Genomic DNA, 13,314 nt, shown 5'->3' with positions numbered 1-13,314 from the left:
TCTTTTTTAACCAGGGTTAAATGATGGCGGCTGTTAATAAAAGTTTTTAAAAAATTGAACAAGTATTGTTATTCTGATTATACTTAAAAATCTCTATGTATTTATATTTGTTAGCTTAAAATCAAGATAAAAAATTCGTATACATAGCTCTGAAATATATGTATGTCGTTTTTTTATATTTAATTATTTATTTTCTTGTAGATATCTTCTCTAATACCAAGACAATATAGTTAAAATTCAATTAATTAATTAATTAACTAACGCTTAATTAATATTATTTTTCATTGAATATTTTAAATTTCTAAGTATGCTGGTACACAAAAAAAGACTTATGATCCTAAGGTGGAAATTGAACAATAAAGCTCATCTTAGAACATGACCTTCGTATTTATCTGTAGAATAAGTACGTTAAGTTCAAAAATGATCCATAATGAGTTAGAAACGATAATTTCGTATTCAATCCAAGTAATTTTTAGATTTTTACATTCATTTTCATGAAATCTACTTCCATTTCGGCTGCTGAATGGCGCTTTTTTAAAATACATAGTCGTTTTAGAGCAAAGAAAAGTTTTCTCCGTACTTTTTCAAGCAAAAAAAAAAAATAAAAGTGCGTTAAAACGCCGTATTTCAGGAAAAAAATGACTTTTTAATTTTTTTGACATTGTTATATCAATTCAAAAAATCTGAAAAAATTCCTGAGTGTCGAGGGGTGTAAAATACATGTTCTGACAAATTTTGGTGATTGACATATTTCAAAATCCCTAAAAAAAAACAAGATTTGAATTTTCTTTTCTTCATTAAAAATCGACTTTTCGTTGAAAAACGATGATCATACGATATTTTTATGTTTAAGGATCTTAAGAATAAGAAAAAAAATCACCATCGATTAACTCCGAATTTCAGTATAAAAATAAAATTAAAATAAAAAAAAACAGGTTTTTTTGAAAATCTCGAACGTCGTTTGAGTTAAAGGGCTAAAAATTTCGTGTGAATTATTTTTATTTGATGCCAAATCGATCCCCTAAGTGTTAGTCAAAAAAGCCATGGGCAGATTTCCCATATTTAACCGGCTATGCCCTTTAAGAGAAAAAAATCAAGGAAACCTACATATAATTGAGCACGATTTTTATTTTTTGCAAATTGTGTCGTTTCTACATTAGCCGAAGGAACTGCGTTCCTACCTGGTGTCCCACGACACCACATAATTTTTTTTCTTACGGTTTTACTCTCACATTTTTTTCAGTTAGGTCCCCCAGCAAAATCCCTATCTCCTCCAAGCCTGCCGTGAGGAACTTCGATCCAAAACGCGTGGAAAAAAAAGCGTTAAATGACCCGTGCGCAGGCGCTGCAGTCGTATACACAGCTATTAGTGTCTAATATCTTATCTTTTTCCCTCTTTCTTTTCGTTCTCTCATTTCTTCTCTCTCTCCATTTCCACTCCACGCCGCCAATGCATAGTATATCGCGTGCATAGAGGTAAAAAGGCTTATAGCTCAGAGTTAATAGGGATTTGTGGTGAAATGGCGTATAAAAAAATTTTTTTTTCCCATTCGTTTTAAAATTGTCTGAAACGTAAAAATCTGTGAAAAAAAAGCTGGTATCCTAAAGCTGAAAGCGCGTATCTCAAGATATACGCCCTTTCAGCTTTAAGAAAAGTACGACTTAAAGGTAAAAGGGCGCATAAAAAAAATTGTAGCCATATTTACAAAGTTTAATATAAACAAATAGAAAATAAATCAATCAAAAACAAATTACGTAAAAATTAAGTAATAAAAAAAATCACAATGACAGATGACATTCAAATATTTTGAAATTTCCCGCTTTGTTTTTTTTTTTAAGCATTGTAATATTTTAAAATTATAACATTTGAATATTTTAAAATTTCTTATTTTTTTTCAAACATTATAAGTTCATGATAATTGTTCATGTCTTCAAATTTTATAATAACTATTTCTTAAAATGAAAAGCGAAAAAATGATCACTCGTACTTAAAAGAGACATATTTTGTTATTTTAGATGATAATGTGGATTACGATTTTTTTTTATTCTACGTAATTTATTTTATTTTTTCCTAAAATACTGAATTTCCTAAATACTTTCCTGTACTAAAATAAAAACTAATCTGCAAAATTTAAGAGAAAAAAATCAAGGAAACCTACATATAATTGAGCACGATTTTTTTTTGCATATTGTGTCGATTCTACATTAGCCGAAGGAACTTCGTTCCTACCTGGTGTCCCACGACACCACATAATTTTTTTTTTTTTTAAAGTAGACAGTCTACTGAGAAGAATGTCGTTTGGTAGGAGTCTTTGTTACACGCGTCTATTAGCTTCACTTGTATGTTTGTATGTTTGTTTGTAACCGACTTCTTTAGGCGCGATTTTGACCCACTTTAAACCGTCAGATTTTGTTCAAACTTTGTAGATTCATCGAAGACCGATGACAATACATTAATTTGATAAAATTATTCCATTTTTCAATTTGCAAAATAAGATTTTTGTTAATTTATATAATTTTCATCTATAGTCGATAAGGCAGAAATTTTAATTCCCAACCATTATCTTTAGTCGATTTATCTAAGATTAACACATTTTCGAACACCATAAAGAATTCTTCAGTCATCAAAGCATATAATAGTTTTAAAAAATTAAAAAAAAAGTTTTTATAAGTATACAAAACTAAAAAGTAGAAAATGAATAATAGTTTAAGAAACTAAAAAACACGCTTTTCATAGAAAACCGAACTAAAAAAATAGAAAATAATTTTTAATGAATTTAAATTATGAATAGTGTTAAAAATTTCAATAAATATAAATTAACAATAGTGTGAATAAAAAAAAATTTATTTTATTTAAAAAAAAAGCGTGGGGTGCATGGTGTCAATAGTTATAAATATTTTATTGACAGATATGAGTAGAGTGATTATCATTTTGATAATATCTTAAAAAGCACTCCTTCTATAATTCTAAAATAATGTTGTAGTTTTTATTTCACGGAAAGTTCGAGAGATTAAAAGAGGACTCAAAAAAGCTTAATCCTTATTTATCATTTTTAATTAAAAAATTATATTGCAATTTCGCTCCTGAAGAAAATACAAGAGAATAAATTAGAATTCGAAAGAATTAAATGCTAACTTATCTTTTTTCATTCTAAATTCATGTCGTAATTTCTGTTTTCGCGAAGAATTCCTAAAGATTGAAGAAAATTGAAAAGTATTTATTATCACCTTATCCTTTCTAATTCAAAAAAATATTGCAACTTTTACCCCGTGGAGAATTCGAGAGGATAAAAGAGGATTAAAAAAAGCTTAATCCTTTTTAATTCTAAAATGATGTCACAATTTCGTTCTTAAAGAGAATACGAGAGAATGAATTAGACTTCGAAAAAATTTAATACATACTATCTTTTTTAATTCTAAATACTACATGTGGTTAATGAAACTCATAACATATAAATTTCTCCAACGTTAGTACAGCGTTGCGGTTAGATTATAGTCTCGCATGCGTTAGGTTTACCGTTCGAATCTCGGTTAGAGCGATAGGCGTTTTTCTCAACTTAATTTTAAGGCAAGCGTTAAACTTAAGAGGAATGAATGTGAATTTGATATGAAACCTTATCCTTTCTTCACCTTCTTCAAAAAATTTCAAAAAAAGATGTAAAAATCAAAATAATTTGATTTCTCCTTGATTCTATTTAATTCTCTGCAGAGAATTACAAAGTATTGAAATTTTGTAATAATGAATTCTTCTTAAAACTATTTAATTTTCTATGGAGGATTGAACAGAATAGAATGCTTATAATACTAAATTCCTTTCCATTCTTTATGAAGAATAAAGAAGTATTGACAATTTTCAAGTATGAATTCTTCTTAATACTATTTATTTCTCTTTAAATAATTATAAGTCTTCACTTTGAATCCTTTTTAATGCTCTTTAATTCTTTAAGGAGAATTGAAAAGAATAAAAAACTTATAATGCTGAATTCTTTTTAATTCTATTCAATTGTCTGAGGAGAATTAAAAAGGATGCAATTACTTTTGCGTACTGGAAATTTCGGAATGGGAATTCTTTTTAATGCCATTTCATTTTCTGCGGTGAATTAAAAAGTATTGAATGTCTCTTACTTGAAATGCTATTTAATCCTACTTAATTTTGTTAGTAATTGTTAGTAAAATTAATTTTCTTAGTAATTAAATAAAAGTAAATAAATTTTTTATTTTTTTTAAATTACTATACATTTTTAAGAAACTTTGAAAAAAAAAATTTCTGTTGTCGTTGAACCAATCGGACTTTTTTATCCGATTTAAAATTTACAAAAACTATTAGTATATTAGATAACTAGGCCAGTAAAATAAGAATAGTCTCAGATCACATGTCATTGTTGGCCGAGGCGAAGCCGAGGTTGACAAACATGGGATCTGAGGCTTTCTCATTTACTGGCCAAGGTGTGTATACTATTTTTCTGCTCAACGTAGCCGGAATGTCGCAACTTTGTTTAGCGCAGCGGCCAGAAAGTTGCCACTTTCCGGCCGGAAGGCAGAAAAAAAATTTTTTTTTAATTCTTTAAATACAATGTAGAATTGATATTATTCTTATTTTTCATGCAATATTATGCCAAATGAAAAAATCTTTTGTGTAACGTTTACATATTTATCATGAAATGTGATTTTCAGTTTTTTATTCCTGTATTATTAAAATTATTCGAAAATTTTGGGAAAAATTTAAATAATCACTGAAATATTTATAAATCTGACAACATATTAGTTAATGACAAGGACATTACCATGAAGCAATCACATGTTCCGCACAGTTGAAACTAGTATGAAAAGTCTTCGATAGATGGTGCATAACCGTGGAATTGTGTGGGGGTTAACATATATATATTTTCCCACTTATTTATACTATTCATATAATCAATTGTTAACGCATGTATACAGCAACAATCTTTTTATTTATCACACATATTAATTAGTAATACAAAATTAATTAGTTATTTTATTATTATGATAGCATCACATGTATGTGTATCGTTTATGGTTAAATTAGTAATAATGATAATAATTCAACTGCCAACTGTACGGAGAAGGTTTCAGTCGGAAATTTTTGTATAGTTGAGTTGTCTCCGCTGGTGTATAGTGTGTGAGGTTTGACTTGTGTGTATGTATCCATGTATGAATGTGTGTGTGTGTGTGTGTGTATATCCCCAACATCACTACCCTCCTGAGAATCAGGTAAGCGGTGTTCGGTAGAATGTGAATACCTAATTTTTCTGAAGATTAATTTTGACTTTCTTCGTAGGATACGTTTGCAGAGTCGGTGAAAAGGTAGTTTGCGTCGGTTGTAGTCCTGGAATGAACATCTTTGGAGTTAGTGGGTCCTCAATGCAAGTCGTTGTAGTCGTTTGTCGATGAACTTCGACTGGCACGACTAGGTTCTCAGTGACAGGTTGTTCAGAGGTTTCTGATGCCGGTTCTGGATTCTTTGTCTCTGGTAACTGCGGTTTTCATGTGAGTCGGTTTAAGGTGTTCGACGTTGACGACTGTATCTTTTCCATTGACGTTGATGCTAAAGGTACGATCGTGAATACGTTTATTTACGAGGTCTGGTCCTGAGTAAGGTTGCTCCAAAGGGCGTTTGACAGCATCGAGTCTTAGGAAAACGTGGATACATGTTGACAAATCTTTATAGCAGAAAGCTTTTCTTTTGCAATGATGAGCTGCGGGAGCTGGCTTAACGTCTCTTGTATGGATTCTAAAATCTTATAGAAAAAACTGAGGGTCATCAGGAGGATCTTCGTGCCAATGCTCGATGAGTCCATTAGCTGCTGGGTGGTAAGTCGTAGTGCGAACACGTTTTCCTCCGACTAAGTTGAGTAGTGCCTAGTACAGAGAGCTTTCAAATTGAGATCCCTGATCAGTGGTGACCAACTTGAAACAACCAAACTGAAGGATCCAATGATTATAGAAAGCGGTAGCTACTGTTTCCGTGGTGATGTCCTTGATAGGGATAGCTTCTGGCCATCTGGCGAATCAACCATGCGTAAGCAATATCGAAATCCTTCGGATTCAGGCATTGGATCAACTAAATCAATGTGTACATGATCTAGTTTTGCGTCAGGCGCTTGTGCTTCGGCTGCATTTTTGATGTTGCGGCGGTAGAAATTAACAGCTCCTATGGAGCGTCTCAATTTTACAATTATATCAGGCTTTTTGCAGTCGAGTAAAGTTTGAACTCGGTCCGGTAATGGGAAAGCACCTTCCGCGGAAAGTCGATAGCCTAAAAAATCGATCGATGATGCACCGGAAATGCACTTGTCGGCGTTGTCGGGAAATGCACAAGCCGTACAGTTTTAGCCGTTCGGAAAGTGCACGTAACTGTTCCTCATGTTCCTTTTCGGTCTCGGATGCGACCAAAATGTCATCGATAAAAGCAAAGACGATTTTCAGTCCTCGAATTACTTCATTGATGTGTCTCGGGAAAAACTGAGCTGCGTTTTGTAGACCATAGGGTAAGTAGACTGACTCAAAGAGTCCAAATGGCGCGATTATAGCCGTCTTAGGTATATTTTCTTCGGCTACTCGTATATGGCTACTCGTATCAGATCGATCTTAGAAAATATTTTATTCCCTGCAAAAAACCAAGTACAGTCTGTTAATAATCAAATTGGATGCTGCTCTGGCTTGATTCGTTCGTTCAGTTTTTTAAAATCTCTGCAAGGTCGCCAATCACCATTTTTCTTTGGCACCATGTATAGCGGGCTGACCCATTGACTGCTAGAAGGTCTCATAATGCCCATATCAAGCATGATTTGTAATTCCTCCTTGGCCTTTTTGAGTAGCTCTGGGTGGAGCTGTCGAACACGCTGTGCGCATGGCGGTCTCGTGGTTTTGATATGGTGTCTAAAAGGATTTTTCGCTGCTGTACTGTTAGTAGGATTTCCCAACAGCTCGGGAAATTCTTTTAAAATGTCTACAAATTTATTGTTAAAATTTACCGCAGAGATCGATTGCACAAAAACGTTACTAAACGTACCTTTTGCTTTTGTTCCCGTCTCAGTTCAAACTTGCACATTTTAGCATATAATTCCGATGGTCGTCGACCTTTTAGTGACAGTCCAGATACGAGAGTTCTGAAGCTCTCATCTCGAGATAATGAGTAATGAATTTATCAGTGCAGTTTTAATCGCCAGACATTTGTTTTGTCCTGGTGGGTTTGTTACCAGTTGCTCGATTGCGATAAGATGTTCTTGCTCGAGCTTGGTAATAACTGCCCGAAATTTTTCGTCATCATCTACCACTGCTTTGCTGGAGAAGGCTGACTTTGCTGGAGAAGGCTGACTTTGCTGCGCTGAACCATAGCTTAGCGTGCTGGGGCCAGAATGACGGAAGATCGTTCCTGTCTAACCTTGCTGGTCTCGGTGGGAGATTAAGTTGTGGAGCGCCTGTCCGTTGAGCCATGCTTTGCCAGTTGACAGCTGGTGGTGGTCGTGGCGGTGGTAATCCAGATGAGATTACCTGCATCGGTGGATTCAGAACTGGTGGTGGTTGTCTAGATTGCATATTTTGCATCGGTGGAACATTTTCCGGGTAGTACATTAGCGAGTACGCGTAGGTTAGTGAACAATTATTGTACGCTTGAGCATTCAAGTTGAGCGTCTCGTTGTTTCTGCTTGATGTAGGAATATGAATGCGTATCTGAACTGGGTATTGCTGATACGTTGGATGATAATCGGAGGGCCTATATGAGAAACCAGTTACCGTTCGTTGGTGGTTGCTCATTGCTGTATCTAGTTTGTGTTTTTGCCGGGGACTTCGTTTGCTCGTTATTCGTCTTATTTTGCGGAGATACCGATGTCATATCCTTTTCACTGTTGTTATCCTTGACTGATTCGTCTTTCGCTGTGTCTTCCAGGGAAATCCCCAGGTTGAAAAGCGAAAGAGTATGCATCACTGACATTAATAGCGAAATTTTTGGTGGTAATGCTAAATTAATGAGGATTACGAAATGGTTTTGCTGAAATGTTGCTGAATTTGATCAAGCGTTCGGGGCCACCAATTGTGAGGGTTGATAAATATATATATTCCCACTTATTTATACTATTCATATAATTAATTGGAAACGCGTGTACACAGCAACAATCTCTTTATTTGTCACACTTATTAATTAGTAATACAAAAATAATTAGTTACTTTATTGTTATGATAGCATCACATGTATGTATATCGTCTATGGTTAGATTAGTAAAAATAATAATAATTCAACTGCCAACCGTACGGAGAAGGTCTTAGTCGGTAATTTTTGTATAGTTGAGTTGTCCCCACTGGTGTGCAGTATGTGAAGTTTGACTTGTGTGTATGTGTTCATGCATGAATGTGTGTAAGATCCCCTACAATTGCTCCTTTTCTAGATACTTGACTTTGAAATGTTAAGTTCCAAAAAGAGTAGGAATTTTGTACTCTATTACAGACTGTATCTATTTATGATTAAAGTTGTACTAACCACTAAAATGAATTTTGTATCAACTTTATTACAATAATAACTTTATTCATCAATTTAATTAATGCTTCGGGTTTGTCTACATCTTGATATGGTCATGTCAAGTCTAATCAAGATATTTTTATACAAAATATAATAAGATATGATTAGATCTGACTATTTTCTGGATGTGATCATATATATATATATATATATATATATATATATATATATATATAAACATATCTGTTCATATATAAACAGATCAATTTATGTATGATTAGACCTGGCCAATTTATGGATCTGATCATAAATGAGTGATTATAGATGATCATATATGAACACATCTGTTTCATCGAGTTATTTGTGATTAGACCTGGCCAATTTTTGGATCTGATTCTATATAGACGCTTGTGCATGATTATATATGATTAGACGAAGTCTTTTTTCATCGGGACATTGGAGAAATTTTCTTTTCATCACATTCGTAATTAGAAAAATTCATTAAATATTTTGATGGATTTTTTTAAGCTTATTATTCAAAGCTTGTCAATTTCTAAGAAAATTTTTTTCTACAATTAGAATTTTTAACTTTCCGCTAAGAAAATTAAAAATTTTCAAAAATCGGGAAGTTATTAGTTTTACCCCGTTTTGATAAAATCGAGTTTTCAACAGATCTCGACGTTTTAAGGTCCTAGGAAGCCATTTCGAGGGTTCCTGAGAGGGTGTCACTATGCCTGTATGTTAGTAGGTGTGTGTGTGTGTGTGTGTGTGTGTGTGTGTGTGTGTGTGTGTGTGTGTGTGTGTGTGTGTGTGTGTGTGTGTGTGTGTGTGTGTGTGTGTGTGTGTGTGTGTGTGTGTGTGTGTGTGTGTGTGTGTGTGTGTGTGTGTGTGTGTGTGTGTGTGTGTGTGTGTGTGTGTGTGACCCTCTTATAACTTTTGAGCGGCTCAATCGATCGACACGTGGTTGGTGGCATTCGATTAAGTTCCACCAAACTTAGATTTCCTATAAATTTGAACCGATTTGGACAGGGAGATTCCAAGAAATCTCGAAATGACTGCAAATAGAAATTTTTTTAAAAGTGGTTTTTTTGGAATAACTTTTAAACAGCTCTACCGATCGATTCTTAAAACTAATCAGCTTTCAACCTTCAAAAACGACGTCGACCACTGCCAACCGCGTCAAAATCGGTTCATTCGTTCGTGAGATATCGTGGACGAAAGAAATCGAAAAAAAGGAATTTTCTATCTCAAAACTCTAACATATTACATCTAATCAAATTATGATAACATATTGTTTATAGTACTCAAAAAACTGCATCGATTGCTGCAAACCGCGTGAAAATCGGTTTACTAAATTAAATGTTATAGCAGTTAGAAAATGAAAAAAATCGTTTTTCATCAAACTTTTATTAGATTTCTGCGCTCGAAGAGCTCTAAAGTATCAAACAGCTTATTTTTGACCTTGGAGAGCTCAAAATAAGACAATAAATTTTTGAATATGAAGAGCTCAAAAACATCGCAAAAGCGGCAACATTGCAAGCGCGTAATAACTGAACTTAGCGGGAAGTTGCAGAGATGGTTTTTAGTGTCAACCGTTTTTCAAATTTTTTTTTATTCAAACTTATTGCAGCAGAATTTTACTCTCAGAAAATCTTTCATTTTCATTTTAACATAATAATAAAAAAAAAAAAAAAAAAAATTGAACATTGAAAAAAGCTTTTAAGTCGAGATGACAGTTGATTTAAGAATTTTTATAATTCCTAGAAACCTGTTAAAAACCTTTTGAATAGTTATATAGGTCCGCTCGATTTTTGTTACTAAGTTACTTTATCTTTATTCAATCATACTACCAGAATATCTTTAATTATTAAATCTGTATAAACGAAAGTACCAATCTCACTTGCCCATTAATAACTTTTTATATTGTTTTGAAAAACATTTGTTGATAAATTAATCCATTCTTTATATAACGCACAATTTATTATCTGTGATTCTCGTAAAGTTATTAAAATTTTCATTCTTCTACCATACGGGGGGGGGGGTGGCGTACAACAGAGCAACTCTGTAGACGAAAATTCCCGAGAATCATCGAATCTTTACGAATATTAATCGAAAACTCTTATAGTGTTCGAGTATAGTGTTCCATTAATAAGCTCAGGAAGCTCCGCATTACTCACAGATAAATGGTGCGATAACGAATTTAAAGTTTCAACATTTGTTAATTTGTATTTAGAATATTTTTAACATTTTTGTGTACCATAGAATCCCACAAACTCAAAAATAAATAACGTTTATTCAATTTATTCGGTTATTCATATTTTTTTTGACATTTAAGACTGTTTTGTGAATAAAAACATTGTAAAGCAAAATGTTTAACAGTAAAATCAAAGTTTTATGAAACTATTTAGAGTACTTAAAAAAAAAAAAAAAAAAAAATACATCATAGTGTAAGGTGCAGTGAACCACGTGGACGTAAATCGATAGTGCAGTGTTGTCGCGCAGGGGTCACTCACCTATATCGTAGGGTCAACTTCTTATGCGCTCACCGAAGGTAAGTAGTACAGCCTCATTATTTTTCTGTCCTTGCTCTTTACCTTTATTATCCTTCTTTTATTATTTTCATAGTATAATCACTCACACTTCAATCTAGAATTCTGTTTCTTTAATTTTCTTTTCAAGTACTACTATTTTATCAATGTTTCATGCAATAAAATCAACTACATTTAACAATCAGAGTTAGATTAATTATTTTCTAATTTTTTCCGGACGCCATTGTATAGTTCTCATTAGTCAATACTAGCTATGATAATAAGCAAATAATATTGGAATGTTAAAACACATAAAACGGAAAACTTGAGTTTGAAGTTCATTGTTTAATTTTTTCTTTCGTTAAAAAAACAATTAAAAAATGCGATGTTATCTGTTTATGTTGAACGAGAGGTGTTTATCAAGAAGATGCTGGTTTGTTCTCTTGACCTCTTGATTTTTCTTACAAGTACTTGAACCCTCTTTTCTTTAAACTACTCATAAAAATTTAACGGTTTCTAAGTGACCGTATGAGGGCAATGTTTTAAACAATACCCATTTTTTCAAATTTCACTTTTGTTTTACAACTGGAAATAATTAACATTAACTGATATTAAATTAATTGCTAAATTCGTTACTAATAATTCATTTCATTATAAGCAGGACTAAAATCCCTCGGCATGATTTTTCACTTAAAACGCCAGAATGAATGGAAACTAATTCGATATCTTGATTCTGAAAATGTCATATTATAATCGTAATCGATCTGCAGATAAATTTTTTTTTCGCAATCGATTTATTAATGACTTCCTGCTGTGAAAATTAACAATCATGTGATATGTATGTGGACGTGTGTGAGTGTAAACCTATCATAACTTGTGAGCATATCAGCCAATCGAAACGCCGTTTGAAGCACTCCAAATGAATCTCCTAAATTTAGATTTAAAAAAATGATAACTTTTGTTTTATAAAAAAGTGAAAAAAAAAAAAAAATCCTACAAATGATTTTTTTTTGTCAAATTGTGAACATTGTTATATTTATGATTACAAAAACATATTCGATGGTGATTAATTTGTGTGATAGTAAAGTTATATTGACAGAAAAATAAATACTACAGTTAACATGTGTTGAAATAATTCATTGGTATTTGATGTTAATGACCTATTTTGTAAAAAAAATATAAACGAAAATAACGACGGATTATATACATAATAAAATTCATGGATAAATCATAGGCTTGAACTTCCGTAGGTTCATTGTCTGTTTATGTCATCACTATTAAAAATACAATAACAAAACTAATAATAATATGACAAAAGAACCTAACGTCTTGTTATACTTTTTCCGTCTCATTTTATATTTTTTTATTTTACCGATGAATTTGATTAAATTTCATTTGTATTACGGCTGTATCTCGATCATACAATATAATCGTTAACAAAATGAGGAAAACAATTGTATTATTACTGTTCAAGTCAAAGATTTATGTTATGAACAATTAAATTACTAATTTTATCAACGTTTCACTTTGTGAATTACAAATAAATGCATCAAAGGGTGACAAAAATTTGTAATAAATTAATCTTGATGCAAAAAGTAATTTGTATAGCCTAAATTATTATCAAATTTGATCTACTTTGTTATAGAGTTCATAACATTTATCACGATTTTTTTGTGTCTCATTAAAAATTTACAGCTTGTTCGATATTTTTAGGCAAACTTTAGTAAATTATTGTAATCATCAATCGTAAGATCTACATAGAAAGAAAAATTTCTTGACTGAAGAACAAAATTCTTGGCTCAAGAAAATTTTCGGTTGCCTGAAGGAAGACCGAAGTTGTGTTGGCCGAAGTAAAAATTTTTCTTGAAATTTTATTCTTGGTGGAAGTAATTTTTTCTTAATCTAAATTATTATAAATACTTGGAACAATAAATTTTTGTATTTGATCAAGATTTTTAGATACTTTAGGAAAGCAGCGCCACCTACTTCAGCTGAGAAAAAAATTTTCTCACTGTGAGAAAACTTTTCCCTTGAATAATTGAGACCCATTTTATATTGTTTTAGCATACAATTGTACATATTATATGAACAAAAAATGATTCAGTATTATTTAATCTTTTCATTTGACATGCTAATCAATGAAAATTTACTTCTATGCAGATATTTAATTTTTTAGAGCAAAAGAGAAACTTTCTCAAGACAAGAAAATATACTTCTATCAAGAACTAAATTTTTTGGAGCAAGAGTCTGAATTTTCTCAAAATAAGAAAATTTTCTTAACTTAAATAAATTTTTTTGGATCAAGAT

General features: G+C 32.0%; 1 protein-coding gene across 1 annotated transcript in view; it reads right to left on the bottom strand.

Annotated features, from left to right (window-relative positions):
- Positions 1-11,042, bottom strand: part of LOC141528834 (uncharacterized) — a 141,497-nt gene extending 130,455 nt beyond the window's left edge. Inside the window, exon 1 of the mRNA XM_074245087.1 lies at positions 10,993-11,042. The gene's annotated coding sequence lies outside the window, so the exon portion shown is untranslated. The remainder of the gene's footprint in view (positions 1-10,992) is intronic.
- Between the last annotated feature and the right edge of the window lie 2,272 nt (positions 11,043-13,314).

Source organism: Cotesia typhae, unplaced genomic scaffold, assembly GCF_013202065.1.
Source record: "Cotesia typhae breed Kobodo isofemale line unplaced genomic scaffold, CoteBio_Ctyphae contig_44, whole genome shotgun sequence".
Classification (NCBI taxonomy): domain Eukaryota; kingdom Metazoa; phylum Arthropoda; class Insecta; order Hymenoptera; family Braconidae; genus Cotesia; species Cotesia typhae.
Note: the sequence above shows the minus strand (reverse complement) of the source record. Positions and strands in the feature narration are given on the sequence as shown.